A 13357-nucleotide genomic window follows, 5' to 3' on the forward strand; every position below is an offset into this window, starting at 1 on the left:
TACCAGAAAAAAACCCACTTCTGAAATATTTGTGTCATTTGCACAGCCTTTTAATGGTAGAATTACTGAATGGAAGAAATAAGAGAGAAAATAATATTTAGGCATCTAAATAGAGATCAAGATGTACTCCTTTTCCACAGGAGTAACCCATAGATTGTAGCCATAAAATTGGCATTTACTGGTAAATTTCAGAGTGACTACAGAGTTATAGTGTCTAGAATATCATTAGATAATAGCATGGTTAAACCACAAGTGAAAAATACAGACCTCAGTACCTAGTGAAGGTGCATCATCATGTAGAAATCTGTACACTTTTTCTCCAAGAAAAGTGACTTGTTCAGTTGATGAGTGAACCTTGTCTCTGAGCCTGTCAAGCCACTACTAAATTAATCAAGAATAGTATCTATTTTATAAAGTTACCATCTGAAAGTCATCTGGTTTGTAGACACCAGTTTACTCAGTGGATATTGTTCGTATGTTTTCAGTTATCAAACGGTCTCTTTGCTTTTTTATTCATTGCAATGCATAAAATGGAAATTAAATGTAGACACCGCCCTTCTTTTTGCTGCAAAAAAGATGTGAAAGTTGAAAGCATATTTTTAGAACAATTTACTGATGTATTCTAAAAAAAAATATATACCTGCTTTTATATCTTCTTTCAATTTTGATTCTCTAAAAGTTATACCTTGAAGCAAAATGGTATTTTTATCTCTGTTTATATCTCTGAATGTAATATTAAAAGAGTGTGTCTGCAGATGTGGAACCTGCAGTACTTCTGAAATCAGAAGCTGTCATGGTGCCTGTGTCGCATGGCTCGGCCAGCCCTGGCACCACGGCAACACGGGGGTTCTTGGCTGACCAGGAGCAGGAACGCGGCGATGGCAGGAGAGACAAGACAGGACTCCACTGAGACTGAGCAAACGGAGTTTACTGGATCCAGGGATCCTCACCTCAGAGCTCTGCCTCAGGAGAGACCCAGAGCACCTTAGGGGAGCAACTTATATAAGGGGGTGGATCTCAGGGATGGGTACAGCAACAATCCAATAGCAGACAAGCAGGGAGTGGCTCTCAACATAATGTTCAGATACATTATCAAATCATAAGAAACTGGGAAGGGACCACCTGGATCCTGCCCAATCACTCGACGCCTCTCCTGGAACCTTCTGGATGCAGGGAGAGAGAGGCCCCGGAATGAGGGACAGGACCAGAGGCTGTGTAACAAATGATTGGCACTCGACAGCTGCAGGGCCAAACTGAAGATTGACAAGGACAACTGCTTGGTAAACAACTTGGGGATGAACCAAGGGAGAAGAACAGGAGGGGGGTACAGAGAACAAACCATTTTACAGAGAACCTTCTGGAAACAAATTTATACAACAGGAACAAATAAGGTAAAATCCAAACATGCGCCACCACAAGAAGCAAAACTGAAATAAATGGAAAAACACAGGAGCTAGAGGAAAAAACTGGTCTTTGGAACTCAAATCTCAAGTAAATGATCAGCACATTTTTGTAGTTTGTATAAAATATTAGGAAAAAATTAGGTATGCTTCTTTAATTGAAATAAATTGACTTTCCTCCAGATTGTTTGGTGCACTGATAGTAAACAGAGTGTACAAATAAGTCACAGGATTCTGAATGGGAGTTACTGCTGTTTATGCAAATATGAGATTCTTAAATGAAGAGCCTAGAGAAGTATGGAGGGTCTGATTATTCTGCATAGAAATGGTGGGTCACTGAAAAGATAAAATAAGAATCTATATATTTTAATAAGCTTACATTATTTCCAAGTAGGATTTACAATTCCTTTCGGCTCAGGTGCAGCCCTTTCAGTTTCAAGAGATGCCAGATTTCAGCCCAGGTCAAGTAGGGTGATGCAGAGAGATTGAGCTAAGAGTACTCAAATGATGTCACTCAAATTTAGAACAATGCCCATCTATCTGTCTTAGAAAGCTGAGAGTATCCGATTCTTTGGTTCTTTGGGCTTTCTCTTTCTTTCTTTCTTTCTTTCTTTCTTTCTTTCTTTCTTTCTTTCTTTCTTTCTTTCTTTCTTTCTTTCTTTCTTTCTTCTCTTTCTTCTCTTTCTTCTCTCTCTCTTTCTCTCTCTCTCTCTCTCTCTCTCTCTTTCTCTCTCTCTTTCTCTCTCTCTTTCTTTCTTCCTTTATTTTTCTGCAGTTGAATTGAATCCACAGCACCTGTGCATTCTAAAAAATGCAGGAGAAACTTGTATTGCTATCTAGCCACTCTTGATTTATTAATTACCTTTAAAAGTTTTTTAAATAAAAGGCTAGGTATGCTATGAAAGAATCTAACTACAAAACTCAAGGAAAGGAGGAAAGGGCTATTCATTCAGTAGTTTATTTCACATTCAGCAGATAAAAGTAACTTTTATGTATGACTTCCTCCCTTTTTAGATATTTTCAAGCCTTCTGTTCAAGATCTTTCGGTATCAGACATTGGCTCATATACATTGAGGACTGCCAAAGGCTAGACAGAGTGAACAACCTGTAGGGAAACTGTATACTGGATTTAAGTTACAAGATAAGAGCTTTTACCTTGCATGTTTCAATCTTTTCTCATGCCCAGCCACCTCTATGTCCAAGATATCCCTTCCCAGCAGGAAGATGGCATTAGACATTGGGCAGAATGTTGTGTTAGTTCCTGATGTCCACTCCCGGTCTCAGGCACTTGGGACCAAGTTCGCTGAGCATCCGTGACATTATTCTCCACAGAGGTCAGTGACTTATTTTCTCAGTGACAGGGTCTTTGCTGCAGCCAGGGTCTTCACCTTCCTCTTTCAAAATGCCCTTCTTCCTTTTGGGAACTCCTGGTTTTGGCACTGTCTCCTCTTCTTGAAAGACTCCAAACTTTCAATTTTCCCACGTGTACCTACAGAAGCACAGCATGTGATCAGCTTACTAGTTGGTGGTTCTCTCTCATATGTCTTTATTATTTGGACAATTCTGTACACGTCATTTTTTTTTTAGCCAGGATATTGTCAAAATTAACAATGGATTTATATTTCTGGCAGCTAGTGAGTGAAAATTTTATGCATAAGAGTTCAAAAGCTCAGTATTTGACATACACCCAACATACACCCAATTATTTGCTGCCTAGTATCATTCACAACCAAAGCAGTTTTTCAACGAAAAACAGCTGTCACCAAATCAAAATGTACACCTATCTTACATAGAGCAAGGCAGCATTGTATGCTTCCATATATGTACAGCAAAATTCAAGACAATGAAAATAAAATGTTCTAGAAGTATTTAATGAATCCTCTATGGCAAGATGAGACTTTTTTTTTTATTTTTTTTTACATTGCTAATAAATATTTTGGCTATTATCTAATGAGGTTTAGTTTCTTCTTGCTCTGTTTACTTATATATATATATATACACACACCATATATATGAAACCTAGATATCTTTTTCACTTGTTGTGAACTCTTCTTTAGAATCTGTGCCATTCTCTGTCCTATGGAGTGACTCTCACACATATGATTTCATTTCAATATCTCCATCTGTATGTTCCTAGCTTGCTGTATGTTCTGTATGTTCCTATCTTGCTCCTGTATTCTAGCCTCTGTCAGGTGCTATTGTGAGTTTCTTTACTATTAATTCCTGGTGGCAGATGATAATATTATTGTCCCCATATGAATAAAAAATATGAATTTTTCAAAGTGTATGCTTTGTGATTTTTTTCTCTGACACATTGCTGTAACTTTGGTATGAATGTAAGTGTGATCATTTTTTTAGGGATTTTCTCAGAGACAACATATGAAGCCTTCTTTTAAAGCCAACTAAAAAGCAAATCTATATGTATCATATAAGTAATAAGATTTTTAAAAATAAATTACGCAGCTTATAAATTGTATTTCATTTATAAAGATGCAATATTTCAAGCAATTGCTTTGTTTGATGAACTTCATCTTAATTGACTCAACTCAATCATGAATTTATCGTGACACAAGCATGTACTAGTGTCTATACTGGTATTTTGTTTCAGATCTGTGACCTTTTTTGAGACAAAGAAAAGCTTGGGTTCCGTTTCATTTCTCAGCGAGTAAGTGCAACAGAAGTCTGAAACCATGCACTTATTTTCCATCTGAAATTTGTACTGCTGAACTCGGTGACAGCACAAATATGTACCTTTACCTGTACTAACTCCTGCAAAGGGGCCAGGCTAATGTAATTAGTGAGATTCAGTGATGTATTTATGGAATTTATGTTTTTTGCCTTTATCTTAAGAGAAAAATATTGACTAAGGAAAACTATACTTTGATACCTATTTCATCACCAAACTCCTTTTCAAGGTGAAGAAAATAAAATGGATCGATTATGAAAAGGTTAAGTAGGGGTTATATGCTGAATACCTGCATGGAACAGATCCATTCTGTAGATTTTTCAGCTTCCTTATAGTCCAGCTGAAGATATTCGTTGTAGATGTGTCTGCAGAATTCATTAGCACCCCAGACTTCTCTATGCTTCAGTCATGATTGCTAAAGACTTAAAACTTAAACAATAAATTGCATCACTTACCATTCTCAGACTTTTTTCATGTTGTCTTTAAGTAGGGCAAATAGCACTGTTTATAGTGCAAGTTATTTTGAGACATTATGGTGAGACAATAATACAGATGGATCTTGGACACCTTCAGTTGCTACTGTATTTTCTCATGGGTTAATTTTTTACTGTTTTCCTAATGAGAGATAAAAATTAACCTAAGTACATTTATTTCTTAGAATGCAAAGCATTCTTACACTATCATTTAGTTTATCAAGTTGGATATGAAATGACAGCCAGGCATTCTATTTACTCTTCTATTTATTACATGGCCATATATTTAAGTATTGATTTACATTCTTGCAAGGAAATGTCCTGATATATTTATTTTCAAAGCTTTATGAGTAAATTTTATTTAAAGATTGCACCTGTTTTAATGAATTTATTTTTGCGACCTTGTAGCCAAAGTGGTTGAAACAAGAAAATGCCAAATATGGAATTGTACTGATTCTGGCTTCTATGAGGAAAATTAGCTCTATCCCAACCATGCCCCATGCATTCTGTTTTTTCTTATGTGACCAGAGAGAGGACACAAGTAACTGGGATGGTTACCTACCATGAAGCTACAAGCCTACATCTGCAAACTGTGGAAGAAGATTGTTATGAAGAAAGGAGTCATCCAAGAGGACCATGACTCCAGCTGCTGCTGAGACAATAGAAGGCAAGCATTGATTGTCTACACAGAAAAAGGACTGAGAGTGCCATGGTTGTGGTAAAAGGACTTCTGGGACTGCGAAGGTCAGGCAATGTGTACTCTGACCAGGAATGCAAGTTCTCTGACTTATGCCGAAGGAAGGAAATGGATAATTGGTTTTGAAGGATTGTGTGGATCTGACTGCCTCCACACCAGGTCCACAGAAACATAAGGCTTGGGTGGACATCAGGCCACAATGTACCCATCACGTAATGTCATCAGGATACAGTGAAGAGGAGCCAGCTATATTTCTGGAGCAATATCAGGAGTTTGTTTTGGAGGCTGAGGTAAGCCTAAATGGGGACCAGCAGCAAAAGTATCCTGTTGTGACCAACACAGAGATCCAATGTTTTCGTGGCATAGATTACTGCAGCAGAAAGTACTCAATGGCCCAAAAAGGAACTGATGGATTTTTTTGGTATATCCACCATGAACAGAGAGAAAATTGAACAGCTGCCTACCTTTCCAGAATTTTGGAAGACTCCACTGATGTAGGATTGCTGTGGATTGAAGATCAGCATGTGCCAATTTTTATAGATTGCAATTTACAATTGCAGCTTGTCCATATTGCTTTTGTACTTGTTCTTTTATTCTCTGTTTACACTGCATGTAGTAGAAATGCTTGCATGTTCAAAACATTTTCTGCTGAGATTCTTTCACACAGCTTCTTTTAAGACAGATAATAAATACTATGCTACTTTATGGGCATAAACCCCTGCATATCTTCTGATCTGCTTTTCTGAGCAGATCTTACTGTAGGTATATGTAAAACAAAACAACAGTGTACCAAAAATGTTAGGAGTAAAGTCTCCGTAACATATAATCCAGTTCTGATTCACTTCCAGTGACTTGCTGTGACAGCACTCAATATTCTCTGTCTGGATTATGAATTTTGGATGCTTTCTATATAACCCAGTCGGTTGGAGCATGCTGCTAATAATGCCGCAGTTGTGGGTTCTATCTAGATCTATTCCCTTAAGAGCTGAACTTGCTGATCCTTGTGCATCCCTTTCAGCTCAGAATATTCTGTGATTCTATGACTAGCTTCCAACTGTGTACACTTAATATAAGTTATGCAGTCCTTAACAGGACTTATGCATGTCAAATCTACTTTTTCTTTATTTTGGTTTTGATGGTTTATGCTGCCAAACTCAGCACTGTTTTTAGAAACTTATGCAAAATTAGGTTATTCCATGTTGTGAATAGCTGTACTATCATTTACAATTTGCCACCCCTGTTAAATTAAATTTAGGGTTCACTGGGTGCAAAGAAATAGGGCAAATGAGAAAAAAAACTCTTCATCTTAACATTTATTAACTATAATTTCAGCATCTCCCTGTGCTATTGCTAATGTTCTAGACCATTCTTCTGAATCTGTTGAGAGCTCAAGAGCTTATTTTGGGACTGATACATGGAAAGTGATGGGAAAACATTTTTCTTGGGCTAGACTGTTAAATTCCATCACAATATCTGAGGAATGGGAAGGAACAGTGAACTATAAAAGCATAGTTGTGTTATCATATGGCAAAGTATGAGCAAACCTCAATCAGCAAAAAAGAAGGATGTACAGGAAAGAAAATTTGCATGTGAAATACAGATTCTCTCAGCATTTCTGAGGTATAGTTTAGTGAACATCTCTGGTGCTGAAAGGCAACTGCCAATACAACTGACTTCTGACTAAGCTGTTTTAAAGGCAGGAGTGCTTCTTTGTCTGTTGTTGCATTGGAAATTTTGGCTGAACACAATTATTTCTATCAACAATCTTGTGCATACAGAAACATTAACAGGGTGTGGTCCAGAAAGTAATTCTATGTTTCTTGGAGAAGTTATACAGAAGAAAAGAAATTTGTGAAATTTAATGCTGTCTTAAGCTTAATCCTTATTTTCATATTTTGAACTTTAATAATTTGACTTGTTTAATAGAATTCTCACAGGATAGTGAGGAAATTACATATTCTCTAATAATATTCCTCTGTATTATTGGCTCGCTGCATGATTAATAAAGTATTTGTGATGGGTTTTCCACCTCGTATCATGTCTCTGACTGTAATTGGAATCTATGTTTAGAAAGGGTGATGCAAGAGAATAAGGGGAAACTTGTGAGATTATTTCCTCAGAAAATTTTTCAGAGCTTCATTGTACTTGTTAGCATACATTAAATGCTTTACTCCTTTGGGAAAAACACTTTTTCTTGTAAGACACACTGGATATACTGAGAGCAACTAAAATCATACATCAAAGAGCATGATGCCAAAGTTTGCTGGAAACCAGTGAAAGCTGGATTTCAATATTCAAGAGCATGTTGCTGTGCATCTTGCTAGTGCAACCATCACTGGGAATCATTCTAACCCACTCTGGCTACCCTCTAGCACAGGTGACAGGGATGTCTTTCTCAGGACTACAGAAAGGAAGAGAAAGACCTAGGGAGATGAACAGCAGAAGCAAAACTTTGCAAATAAATAAGGAAACAGAGATGATGACAGAACAGGTGCAAGGTCTTGCTAAAATTAAATGCATATAAGCTATGAACATAATGTCAATTACTAGTACATTCTTTGATGGCTCATTAAGACTCTTTCACCTGAATCACTTAATATCTACATTTTGCAGCTACTACTTCCAAGGATCAACACTATTTTAAAAATGCCTGCAAAAATGTCTGTTTCATAGTAAGGAGTGGCAAATCCTCTAGGAAATCTGACATATGCTCAGAACAAAGTGCATCATTTCAGTGCTAGACAACAAAAATTGGAAATTCTTTCCTGAACTCCTGGCTTTGGATGTGATAAAGTTGATTTTCTTCTTAGTAGCTGGTTGTTGTAGTTTGAAAGCAAAACGAGTGAGAGGCTCCAATTCAGAGATATAATTTAATTAAAAAAAAGGTAAAAAGGTAAAAATAAAATAAAATAAATGCAATAAGACAAAGGATCACTGACAAGGTCAGAATACAACCTGAGCAGGACGGTGGAAGCAGTCCAGGTGAGGTGCTCTTCCTGAAGCAGTGATCCTGTAGAAAGGTCTGGTAGCTCTGCTCCTCTGGGAATCCAGTGGATAAGTGCCCTTGCACTGTCCCACATACCAGCTTATATCCAGGTGAGAATGCTTGGCTCCTCCCCCTGGGCAGAGCATCTCACAATAGGATGAGGAGTTGTGAAGTGGGTCCTTAATGGCCCATTAAACAGAGATAACTCCTGGAGGGAGTTACCTGTGACTCATGGGCCAGGCGTTGATGGGCCATTAGCAGAAGACACCCCAAAGGCCATTAGCAGAAGAGGCAGGGGCTTGGGAAAACACTAGCCCACATGGTTTCAACAGTTCATGAAGATGGTGATAGAATAAATACTTTGTGTACATCCTACACTGCAACCCAGGACACTGGTGAAGTTCTGTATTCTGAATTCAGTATGCGAATAATGTTGATAACACACTGATATTTTGGTGTGTGCCAGGTAGTCCTTATCCTTAGTTAAAAACTTTTCAGTTTCCCAGTCTGCCAGTGAGCAGAGGCACAAAAAGCTGTGAGGGAGTACAGCAAAGACAACTGTAGCAAACGCATATTCTATACCACAGAATATCATGACTAGTACATAAATTTGGGGGGGAGAGAGGGGAGAGAGGGGAGAGATTGTTTGGGAGGGATAGATAGATGGCTGCTGGGGAATTGGCTGGGCATCGGTCAGTGGGTGCATCACTTATTTCACTTATATTTCTTGGTTTTTTCCTCTCCTTGTCATTACAATTATTACTATATTTTATTTTGTTTCAGTTATTAAAGTGTTCTAATCTCCACCAATGGGCTTTACTTTCTCCTCTCCACCAGAGGTAGCATGGTGAGTGAGCAGCTGTGTGGTACTTAGTTACCACAGCTGGGATTAAACCATGATGAGAGGAAATTATTGTTCATGCTCTAATTGGGCATGCCTTTCTTCAACCTCCCACTTGATAATGACATTTGTGTAAAAGGTATTAAAAATGGCTGGTTGATAAACCAAATATCTTTTGTATCTTTTGTCAGGCTTGCTGGTTTCTGATGTCAGTTACTTTGGAGACATATCTGCACAAAGATTAAATGAAGAGAAGGAAGTGAAATCTTATGCTGGTTATGACCAGCAAGTCTGAATTAATGATGACCAATTGGTGATTATGCTTATTAGAATTATTGTACTGAAGAATGAGCCATGCAAGAAGGATCTGTACTTGTAACAACTCTAACTTGCTTTTATGGAAATGGTATATCCTTTCTTTAGTTTTTTTTTTTAAATATTAATAATGTTTGGACTTTTTTCCCCAGTCAAAGTTACATGATGGAATTGTGTGCACCATATAATTATGAATCCAATTCCAGAGATGCTATATTTACCTTTTAAAAGATCTTTATACCTTGACAAAAACTATTTTAATAAAAACATACAAAAACTATTTTAATAAAAACATACAAAAACTATTCAGGGAAAGAGAGGGTAATATAAGATGGATAATATCCAAGATAAAGGATCTAAATGAAGGAAGCGAAAAGTTATATAAAAACTTCTTGAGGCTTCTGGGAGAAGAGATGGGAAATAAATGGTATCTTATGTAAAGAACATACTTGAATCTATTTATTCTTATGCAATGTTCTGGCTTCATCCCTCTGCAAGGAAATAGTTTTGCTGCACTTTCAAAGTAATTGTATCTGTGTTATTTTCAGGAAAAAAAATTTATTATTTCTTCTGATGTCTGTCAGTTCTTACACATCTTTTGTGTAATATTTTCAGATTGAGAGGAAGCCATACATACACATTTTATTAACTGTATTGCCTTTCTATAAACAACAGTGTAGATTTCATCCCTTGATATTTGTTTCATACATTAAATACATTTTTCTGAGAAAATGCAATAGTGGATTGACTAGAGAAAAGAAATACTATCTGCATCATAGAAAATAATTATGCTTTATTATAAAATGTTATGAAAAGATGAGTAAATGAATGAGAATTTCATAAGGTGTATCTGCTTTATTTTGATATCAATTTTATATTATAAATACAATAATAAATATATATTTCTCTTTCTTTTTGTCTGTCTGTCACTCTTTCTGATTCTTCCCAGTTACAACAAAATCTTTACAAAAGTCACATCTTGAGATTCTGAGAGTGAAATATTTGCAGTGAGCAAATCTCACTATCTGAGCACCACTTCTTTTTAATGGGCATAGGTTTTCCAATGCAACAGGTCGTTGCATAGCACCAAATCACTTATTTTATTTTATTTGTAGAAAATATAAAGATCTATGAGACAATATTAATAATGTAATCTTTTAAATGAGGCAGTCATTTTCAAAGTAAAACCTAATAATAAAATGGTGCTCTGACCAGATAATTCTGACTAGAAAAGCTATTTAGGAAAACATTGCTATTTAAATTTGTAGTAGGGAAATGTATTATATGTGAGAACCAAATGGAAGTATATTGAAAACATCAATGAATTACAAAAAATGTTATTGATTAAAGTTAAGTAGCTTCTTAAATAGCCATATTTTCACAAATTTGTTTTGAAGGAAAATAGTGTTAAATGCACATTTTTATAGCAATGGTAAGAATCAAGTCAATTCAAAATTACTTGCTGAGTTGGTGATTAAATGATTTAGTTTCATAAAAACTTTTGAAATACCAATTTCAGCAAATACTTCTAATAGTTGCAATTTGAAAGCTATATACCATACCTATGTATGGCATGTTTCCTTTAAGGAGTTTATTTGTGATAAGAGCAGCAATCACATATTTATGGGAACTGCAAAAATTTGCATGTAACTTGAATCAACAGGTTTCTTCAATGAAAATACAAATTATCTTTTGTAAATGTAACAATTTTTTTTAGGCATGTGCTCTAAATAAATGCAAATTTATTTTCAAATATTATGTATTAAAAATAATTCCCTTTTTAAAAGGGAATGACCCTTGGAGAATCAAAATGTTCAATTCTGTTGAAATATCTTTACATTTAAATTATTTGATTCATAATATAATCAGTATTTTCTGCAAATATTTCAAGCAATATTCTTCTGCTCAGAAGATTCAGTCATGCATTCTGTCAAGAATCAGCACTAGCCATAACTAAACAATGTGGTTATAACTGTTTGTGTGTAAGGCCAATGCAGGCGAATAGGACACTAGGTGCATTTTTTGGAGTTTATTACCTGAAATTTATGATTGTGATCTTTTATGATTAAATTTCACATTGTTCCAACAGCTGGTGGTTGGATAGATTTATTATGCAAACAGAATTATTCAATGGTAGTATTATAACTCAATGTCACAGATTCAGAAATTTCAGTGCCTGTATGCAAAATGCTTCTCATGTGCAAATTCTTCCTGATAGCATCAGTTTCTTTACTCTAGAATATGTAATGATATTAACTCATCATATTGTTTCACTTGCTGTTATAGATCAGTGTTTCATGATCAATAGATCTTGGGGGTATTTCTTTATTTTGCTGGAAATGATGGTCCTGAACTATTAGGTAGTATTAATACAATTATTAATTGTAATAGTAATGTATTAATTGTAATGCAATAATAATTGTTACAATACAATTCTACTGCTCAATGAAGCCCAGATCTTTTGATCATATGCTGTAGAGGTGTCTATGTCTCTCTGCCTTGACACCCCGACAGTAAAGGGCACGGTTGATAGCAGGACAAACCTCACCGACCCCTTGGGTTCTGGTTTGCCCGAAGGAGTCAAGTGATGACAGCAAGAAATAAAGAGAGAGTCTGCTCAGGGTTTAACTACTGGCTTTATTCATCCCTCAGTGGGGATAACTTCAGTTCAGGGTATCTGCCGCAGCAGACACCCCTCAGCAGAAGTGACCCCTTGGCAGAAGCAGTGGGAAAAGGCAGGAAACCCCTAAAAGTAACATCTTTTATTGGGGTGAGGAACTCAGGGATGGATTTAACTGGGGACAAATCAGGGATCATGTGGGTATGGCTCTGCAGGTAAATGACACATATTATAACAAATCAATAACTCCAGTGGGGAGACAGCTGAAGTCTTGTCCAATCATGTGAGGTCTTTATTGGAACTTTCCAGACTTTTGGGAGAGACCCCAAAGTGACAGACAAGGCCCAGGGGCTGTATAACTTATGATTGACACATAACTGGGGATGGGGTGAAACCACATAAGGGTGGAACATGGGTGACATGGGGCAAACCATTACAACTTATAAAAAAGAATATAAAACAAGGAAGAAATACATATATAAAAGTGATAAAACCAAAACCACACCACTACAATATGCAATAAAGGTTTTTAAGTCTTTGTATATATTTATATATTTTTGGATGTACATAGAGAATTTAGAATTATAATTAAATCTGTTTTCTGGGATAATTTTAAAAGACCCTACAGCATGTTAATTTTTTACAATACTTTTGGGGTCTCTGCAAAACTTAGTCTTAAAAGTAGACAGAAGTGAAACAGAAGACTGTGAATTTTCAAAGTATTTGAGGATATGTGAAACTAGCAGACATTTTTAGAAGAACATAGTTTTCAAATAATGTCTCATCTGTGCCAAAATCTTCCTTGGATAAACAGGAGTCCTGTTAGTGAACACTTTTTTTGTTTCCCTTGAGTCATCAATGAGTTTTTTCATAGGTAGGTACGGTACTGCAAACACTCTACTCCAAAACTTGAGCTGCTCCTTAAAACACCTGTAGCAGAACTTAAAATTTTTGAGGATAGCTATAAAATTTTTTATTGTCTTATTTTTTGTAACAGTATAGCTTTGTATGCAGTGTAAATGGGAAATGTAAGACACTGTTAAACTCTAGGTAGCATTTTTGGAAAGTTTGAAATTTCTCCAAGCTTTCATCTTTTTCCTCTAAAAAACTTGTAAATTCTCTTTGTACTTCATTCTGTGAAGAGTAAAAGACATTTAGAAAAATTAAATATATACATATATATTTCTCTTGAGTTCACATAAAATATTTTTGAGTGTTATTGAAGTAACAACACTTTACAAAACCTTAAACAGCTGTAAACTCAGGTGCTCAGGTTAAGCATAATTTCTTAGTCTTAAAGGTGGACAGAGGTGAGACAGAAGAGAGCGAATTTTCAGTG

Source organism: Zosterops lateralis (genome assembly GCF_965231275.1).
Source record: "Zosterops lateralis genome assembly, chromosome: Z".
NCBI classification, from domain to species: domain Eukaryota; kingdom Metazoa; phylum Chordata; class Aves; order Passeriformes; family Zosteropidae; genus Zosterops; species Zosterops lateralis.